Below are 6,744 nucleotides of genomic sequence, written 5' to 3' on the forward strand. Positions count from 1 at the left end.
GCCAAGCTGGGCTTGTCTGCTAAAATTTGGCTATGGTGCCAGAAAGGATAATTTTAATAACTAAATTATAGGGTTGTAGAGAGGGTTAAATGAGAGAATACATATGACATGTTTAGTATTGCATCTGGCCTGGAGTAATTTCTTCACAATTGATTATTGCTGATATAGTTATTATTCATTTCTATCATTATTAATATTATAATGTTTATCCTATGGGTTACATAGTCCATCTTCTTGGTAATGTACAGTTGGTCCTGTATTCTTTGGAACAAAATAAATGAGAAAAGATTAGCCATGAAGTTTGGTAAGAAGGCAAACAGCATTTTGGTTTATAATATTATTTCTAAATCTATTAAGTAACATAGACATTCTCAGTGATCCCGTGAGTAAAGTGAGATGGAAGCTACAGGAGAGTTGTGAAGAAAGGAATGACATAATCTGACATAAATATTAAGAGATTCACTCTGATTCTGTTTGAAAAATAGGTGCAGAAGGCAAGAAGCAGGAAGCCCAGTTAGAAGGTTATTGCAATAATCCAGGGAGGAAATGATGGCAATTTGGACAAGGGTGTTGTGAGAAGAGTCAGATTTTGGGTTTCTCATGAAGACCCACAGAACGTGGTTGTGCATTAGATGTGGGGTGGAGTAAAAGTCATATGAAATAACTACAAGATTTTTGTCATGAGACACCAGGAGGATTGATTTTTCATTGACTGAGAGCCAGACAAAGGAAAACTGAGACTAGATGAGATTTCTTCTACAAGGAATATTGCTAGAGAAGAGATGAGGTCTGAAGAGTAAGGACTGTGCCCTGTAAGGCTCCGATGCTTAGCAATCATAACAAAGAAATTGGAGAAAGAGTGCGCAATGATGTCAGAGAAGAACTCCAAAAGTGTTTTCTCAAAGCCAAATGAAGAAAACACAGAATTCCGCAAAAAAAGATGTGATCAACTGTGTCCAATGCTGTGATGTCGAGGGTTGGAATTACTGGAAGATTTCAAGCCTATATAATTGTGAAAATATTGTTGCTTTTAATATGTATTGGGAGTCAGAAAGAAGAAGTTTGGGGCAGACGCTAACGAACTTGTGTTAGACAAGTTGAAATCGTGGTACGAGTGAGACATCACGTCAGCTATATTTGACCTAAACTATGAGTCTGGAGGTCAGAGCGAGGTCAGGACTGGAAGTTATAGGTTGATTATCATGTAAATAGAGATTATGTCGAAGCTGTGGGATTACATATTATCAGTGAGCATATAGTGTGTGAAGTGACCAATGGAAGTTTCTTGGGAATGCCTAACATTGAAGGGTAGGATAAAGAAGATTTAAAAGGAAAGAGGGGCAGTGAGAGCAAAATGGACAGAACCAGAACTGTATGATATTTTTAAAGTCAAACATGTCCTTTGACTATATAAATCAGTAGCGAAAGGCAATCGGGGTATTAGTAAGAGCCAGTAGTTCCCTAGCATTAACCCTTCCTACCTTGTAAGACATGTACTTCCATAGGCTCCATTCTCTCAGCTTGTAACTGGTCTCTGATCTTTTCCTTCTTCAGCCCTCTTCTGTTAATCCAGTTAGCAAAGCTTCCAGTACGCACTAAGCCAGGTAAAGGTGGCATGACTGCTAATGGGAACTCCTGTTGGTAATGCTATCTCCTGTTGCTCCAAAGCCACTGGTGCTCTCATCAGCTGCTGTTGAAGATGTTGGCACTTGGTGCCCCTGGCACATCAGATGCTAGGAGCCCCGCCAGGCCTTCGAGCACTGCTGCTGTGCAAAGAGTTCTGGATGTGCCAAAGCTATGACACATTTTCTGTCTCCTCCAAAGCACAATGCCACACTTTGAGACAAGAAGGAGGAAACTCCTGTCACCTTCTCTATATTGGTCACGATCGTTTCTGCTTTGGGTCCCAAATATCTGACACCAATAACTTGTCATCTGTGAGAAAACGGAAACTAAGCAGGAGAAAAAATGAGTGAAAAACACAGTATTATCATTTAAATCATTACTTCGCTCCAACATCCGAGGCAGGCATTCATAAATTCATTTCTTCAGCAAATATTTATTGAGAGCCTAATATGTGCCAGCATCTTTCCTCCAGCAAACACCACCTGCCGCTTACCATATGATGAGGTGCTTTCCTCATGTAGCTAATCTCAGCCCTGTAGATCTCTGGATCTATGCTTGACAAACTCTCAGTATTTCAGAATCACACCATTGCAGTTTCTGATTTAGGAGGTCTGGTGTGAGCCCAAGAATCTGTTTTCCAGATAGGCCTGATGTGCAGATACGTTTGGTCACCACTGCTTTGGGCATCCCATTTATGTCTGAATCATACTTTTGCACAAGGCTTAAATCCCAGGCTGAAACTCCTAATGCACAAGGAAAGAGGAAACTTCCAAGTATGGTGAGCTGTATGAGTGCTGGAGGGAGGACAAAGAACGCGGCAGCCAGGAAATAAAATGTAACTAGTTGATGTGGACGTCAGATGTGACCTTGAAAAAATAATTTCAGTCAGGAGGAGGGTGTTGATCGCAAGGATTTAAAGGGTGATATGGAAGTGGAGTCTATTAGGCATTAGGCTATTAATCATTAGAGAAACTTGGTAGCAAAAAGAAAGGTAAATTGCAAACACATAAGCACTTGAGAGATACAGCAATGAGGTTAGGGAAAGTGTTCTTTTTCTTGTTGAGTTTTGTTTCTTGTTTTATGATGGGGGGCAGTTATTATGCATTTCGACAATGGAAGGAGCCTGCAGATGGGGAAATTGAATGGAATTGTGTCTGTATGGTCAGGGAGGGGGGCATGATTTACTGACCAAAATCCAGTGGTGTGCTGGCAAGCCGGCAAGATGCCAGGACAGAAAAAGAGGTAAAAGAAGGGCCAGCCCTGGTAGCCTAGTAGTTAAGTTTGGCACACTCTGCTTTGGCAGCCCAGGACTCGGTTCCCAGGTGTGGACCTGTGCCACTCATCTGTCAGTGGCCATGCTGTGGCGGTAGCTCACATACAAAAAGAGGAAGAATGGCAACAGATGTTAGTTCAGGGCAAATCTTCTTCAGAAAAAAATAAAAAGTTAAAGAAAAAAAAAGAGGTAAAAGAAAATAGGCAAAAGATTAGGGGCAAAGCTGGGGATAGGTTCTTTCTCTGAGAGATTAACAAAGAAAAGAAATGAGTGTAAAGGAGAAAAGATAAAGAAAATAAGGGTTTCGGTAGATTCAGTTAAATAGCAGATGGTGTCATTTGCCGAAAATGAGGTGTTTAGGCCAGAACTGAAGCCCTAGGAGAAGCTATCATGTTGAATTCTCCCATGAGTCAATAAGCGATCGTTAAAGGAATGGTTGACCACCAGGGAAGGTCAAGTTGAGGTGGAACAGCACAGATTTGTAGAAGAGCCTGTCAACACCAGTTTCCAAATTGCTCCAGCGATAGTTGTCAGCTCAGGAGAGAAGCAGGGAAAGCAGAAGGTTGAGGCCTTTGCAGGCGGAAAGATAAGCAAGGAGGGCAAAGGTCAAAGTCTACAGAGCTAGGCTTTATAAGGTCCTTGTAGGAGAACCTGAAATGGCTGAGCACGGGGTAAAGGCTGGGCAGGAGGGCAGGTGGGGCCAGAAAGGAGTTAATAAACTAGGGAGTAGGAAGTGCCTAAGGCACTATAGGTCTCAGTTAGGATGAATACATTCAGTAGGGCCAGCCCAGTGGTGCAGCAGTTAAGTTTGCATGTTCTGCTTTGGCAGTCTGGGGTTCGCTGGTTCGGATCCTGGGTACGGACTTCCGTATCACTTGTCAGGCCATGCTGTGGCAGGTGTCCACACATAAAGTAGAGGAATATGGGCACAGATATTAGCTCAAGGCCAGTCTTCCTCAGCAAAACAAACAAACAAACAAATAAGCAAAAAGAGGATTTGGCAGCAGATGGAAGCTCACAGCTAATCTTCCTCCAAAACAAAAAACAAGAATACATTCAGTAGACACAAGACAGAAGATGGTGAATTTTGTTTGTAGATAATTTCAGAAGTCAAGTTTTTTGGTGGTGGTGCAATACTGAGTGGGACAATTATTTTTGCCTATTTTGACATTTCTTTTGGTCTCTAATTTGTGTGTCAACCATAGCCTAAGGCCTGAAATGCTTATACATTCGAAGTACACTGAGTGATAAGGAAATTGTAACTGTTAAAGATACTCTTTTCCATCTAAACAGAGAGACTCACTAAATCTATTAAAATTCAGGATGTAAATGCAAAATACTATTGCATTCTATTTGTGTATTACATATGTTCAGAAACATGAATACATTAAAATGCACTTGGTATGCAACTGAACAGGAGCTTTAATATATTTTTCTTTGGAGACATTCTTAAATTTCCTGTGCCAGGTACATTTTATATCAGTGTATAAAATTTATATAGCTAGCTGTAACTTATAATTGTAATACGTAGTACATTTTTAGCTGTAAAGATGTGTTCTTTTGACACAAAACTGCCCAAGGCCTGAAAGAGTTAATGTACCCCCATAATCCTAAATTTAATACAGTGAAATGACTTTATTTGGGGAGAAAGCATTTTTCTTTTCACTATTCTTTTTTGCTTTTGTTATGAGCCTTTCTGACTCCTATGCATTTCTTTAGAATTAGTAAAAACATTTCTTAGGGCGTTTGGGTTCATTGATTCCTAGAGTTGGGAGATGCCATTTGCACTCATCTCGGTTAATTCATTTTAAGGATGAGTAAAGCCATGCCAGTGCAGGTTATTCGACACATCGCCAGGGAGGGGAAGAACTGGGACTGAAGGCAAGGGCCCCTAGCCAGTACTTTCTGCACTGTGTAGCGCATGCATTCTGTCTCATTGGGGAAGGTATTTTAGAAATAAAACTCCCATTTCTGCGTTTCCATAAGTGTCCTTCCAGAAACTCAGGCTGCCCCACCAACCCCAGGGGCCATGTTGCGAGTCATTGCTGTAATTGCTGCCTTATGATGGATGGCTGTCAACCCCTGATACTAATGCAGAAGGTTTCACCTCTTCCAAAATGAGCCTCTTCACCTTGCTTTCAAAACTGAGGGGGGAAATGCCAAACTTTTATCACAAAAGGTTATTTCAACAACTACATTTTCTACTTGCTTGGAGCTCGCACACACAGTGCACACAGTAGACTCGTTTCTGTATGCACATAAGTCCCTAATCAGGAATGAATCTTTCGGTGGTCATGTGCTCATCATGGGAGATAACCAAAGGTGAATACTGACAGGAGGCTTATAATTTCTTCCTCTTTGGGGACATTTGAGAGCAATCAAGAAATGTCTGCTGTTTTGTTCCTACCTCAAGAAAAGGAAAATGCTTCATATTAATTGAATGCATTTGGCTCGGCAGTGTAAGTGTGACATATAGAGATGTGCCAAACCGCCTGAAAATAATTTGGGTCATCTGCAAATCACTGCGCCTGCCAGTTTGCCGACAGTTCCTGGTCCTTGTGGTCTGTCACATTCCTTTCCATTAGCTGTTTACCATCTGATGAGTGGAAGAGGGCACTAATTTATTTTTTGAAAACAGATATCCTGTTTCATTGATGTTTTCTCCCCTCCAAGCTTATGGTTGTGAGTTGTACACTTCAATATCTTTGCAAATGCTCACTAGGATTTTTCTCGTAAACAGGGAGTGTTATAGTGAATGAGAGAGAAGAGCATTTTTTTATGTCGGCCTGGTCTGCTCTATCGTATTGAAATGACAATTGTTTTTAGATTAGCTCATCCTCAGGATATGCTTCAAGACACCTGAGGGAGTCTTTATGACAGTGGACATGGCGTATCTTTGTGGACTGGACAGCCGGCAGCTTTCCTGCTCTGTGACTGAGTTCCAAATCAGCCTTATGCTCCTGAGTTTACTGGAAATTCAGGGTAAACCTTTTATTTACAAACAGGGAATACTTGCCAAGATGGAATAAAAAAGCAACTGATTAATCAGCAAGCAGCCTTCATCTTGAAGGGCCTCGCTGCCTGGCCCTTTTCAACGTTCGGGAGATTGGCCTTGTGTGAGAAGGATGTAGTGTGGAAATGCCTTTGATAGCTCCGTGATTGAGTCTATCATGCTTTGGAAAGGGACAGGACTGGGTTTAAACAACCCTGCCTGATAGAACACAGAGTGTGCATGGCTGGAAAAAAAATTACCTCATTATAGCTCAGTGCTGTTGCCCTTTGGAGTAAAATGAGAGAAAAGCTTGCTCTGGTACTTCTGCTGATAAAATTCACTTTCTGGAACACAACCAAATCCCAGCATATATCATCTGAGAGAAATAAAGCAGTCAAAAAATTGTATTCCTAAATAGGCCTGGAACATCTTGGCAACTGCTAAAGCAACACAAATAAAGAACAGTGCTCTACTAGCTCGACCCTTAAATTATGCAGCTGTTCATTACCCGAATTATACATCTCAGGCTGCCCTTTGGAAAAAGGCATGGAGCACAGAGCTGGAACAATCCCTGAATTATAGTACAATAAGAAAGACCTCCTAAAGTGTCACATGCGTGTAGTGGAAGATAAGAAAGGCCAGCTTAAGTTCTTGGCATTTTAAAGAAGGCAATCAAGAAAGCCTTTGAATTCCTTCGTTTTCTTTCTCTGCGGTTCATTTGCATTTTTGTGTTAGTTAGACAAAGCATCCCGTTCATGTGTCAGCAGTCCTGTGTCAGTCTTCTGCTCTGGAGACGTGCGTGTGTGTTTTGGTTTAAGCTGCACAGTATTTACAGATGGGACCGTTAAAAAAC

The 6,744-nt window shown here is 41.3% G+C and overlaps 1 protein-coding gene across 1 annotated transcript in view; it reads left to right on the top strand.

Annotated features, from left to right (window-relative positions):
- The window catches only part of PCDH9 (protocadherin 9), an 870,094-nt gene that overhangs the window by 822,328 nt on the left and 41,022 nt on the right, over positions 1–6,744 (top strand). The window lies entirely within an intron of this gene.

Source organism: Equus quagga, chromosome 6 (assembly GCF_021613505.1).
Source record: "Equus quagga isolate Etosha38 chromosome 6, UCLA_HA_Equagga_1.0, whole genome shotgun sequence".
NCBI lineage: Eukaryota > Metazoa > Chordata > Mammalia > Perissodactyla > Equidae > Equus > Equus quagga.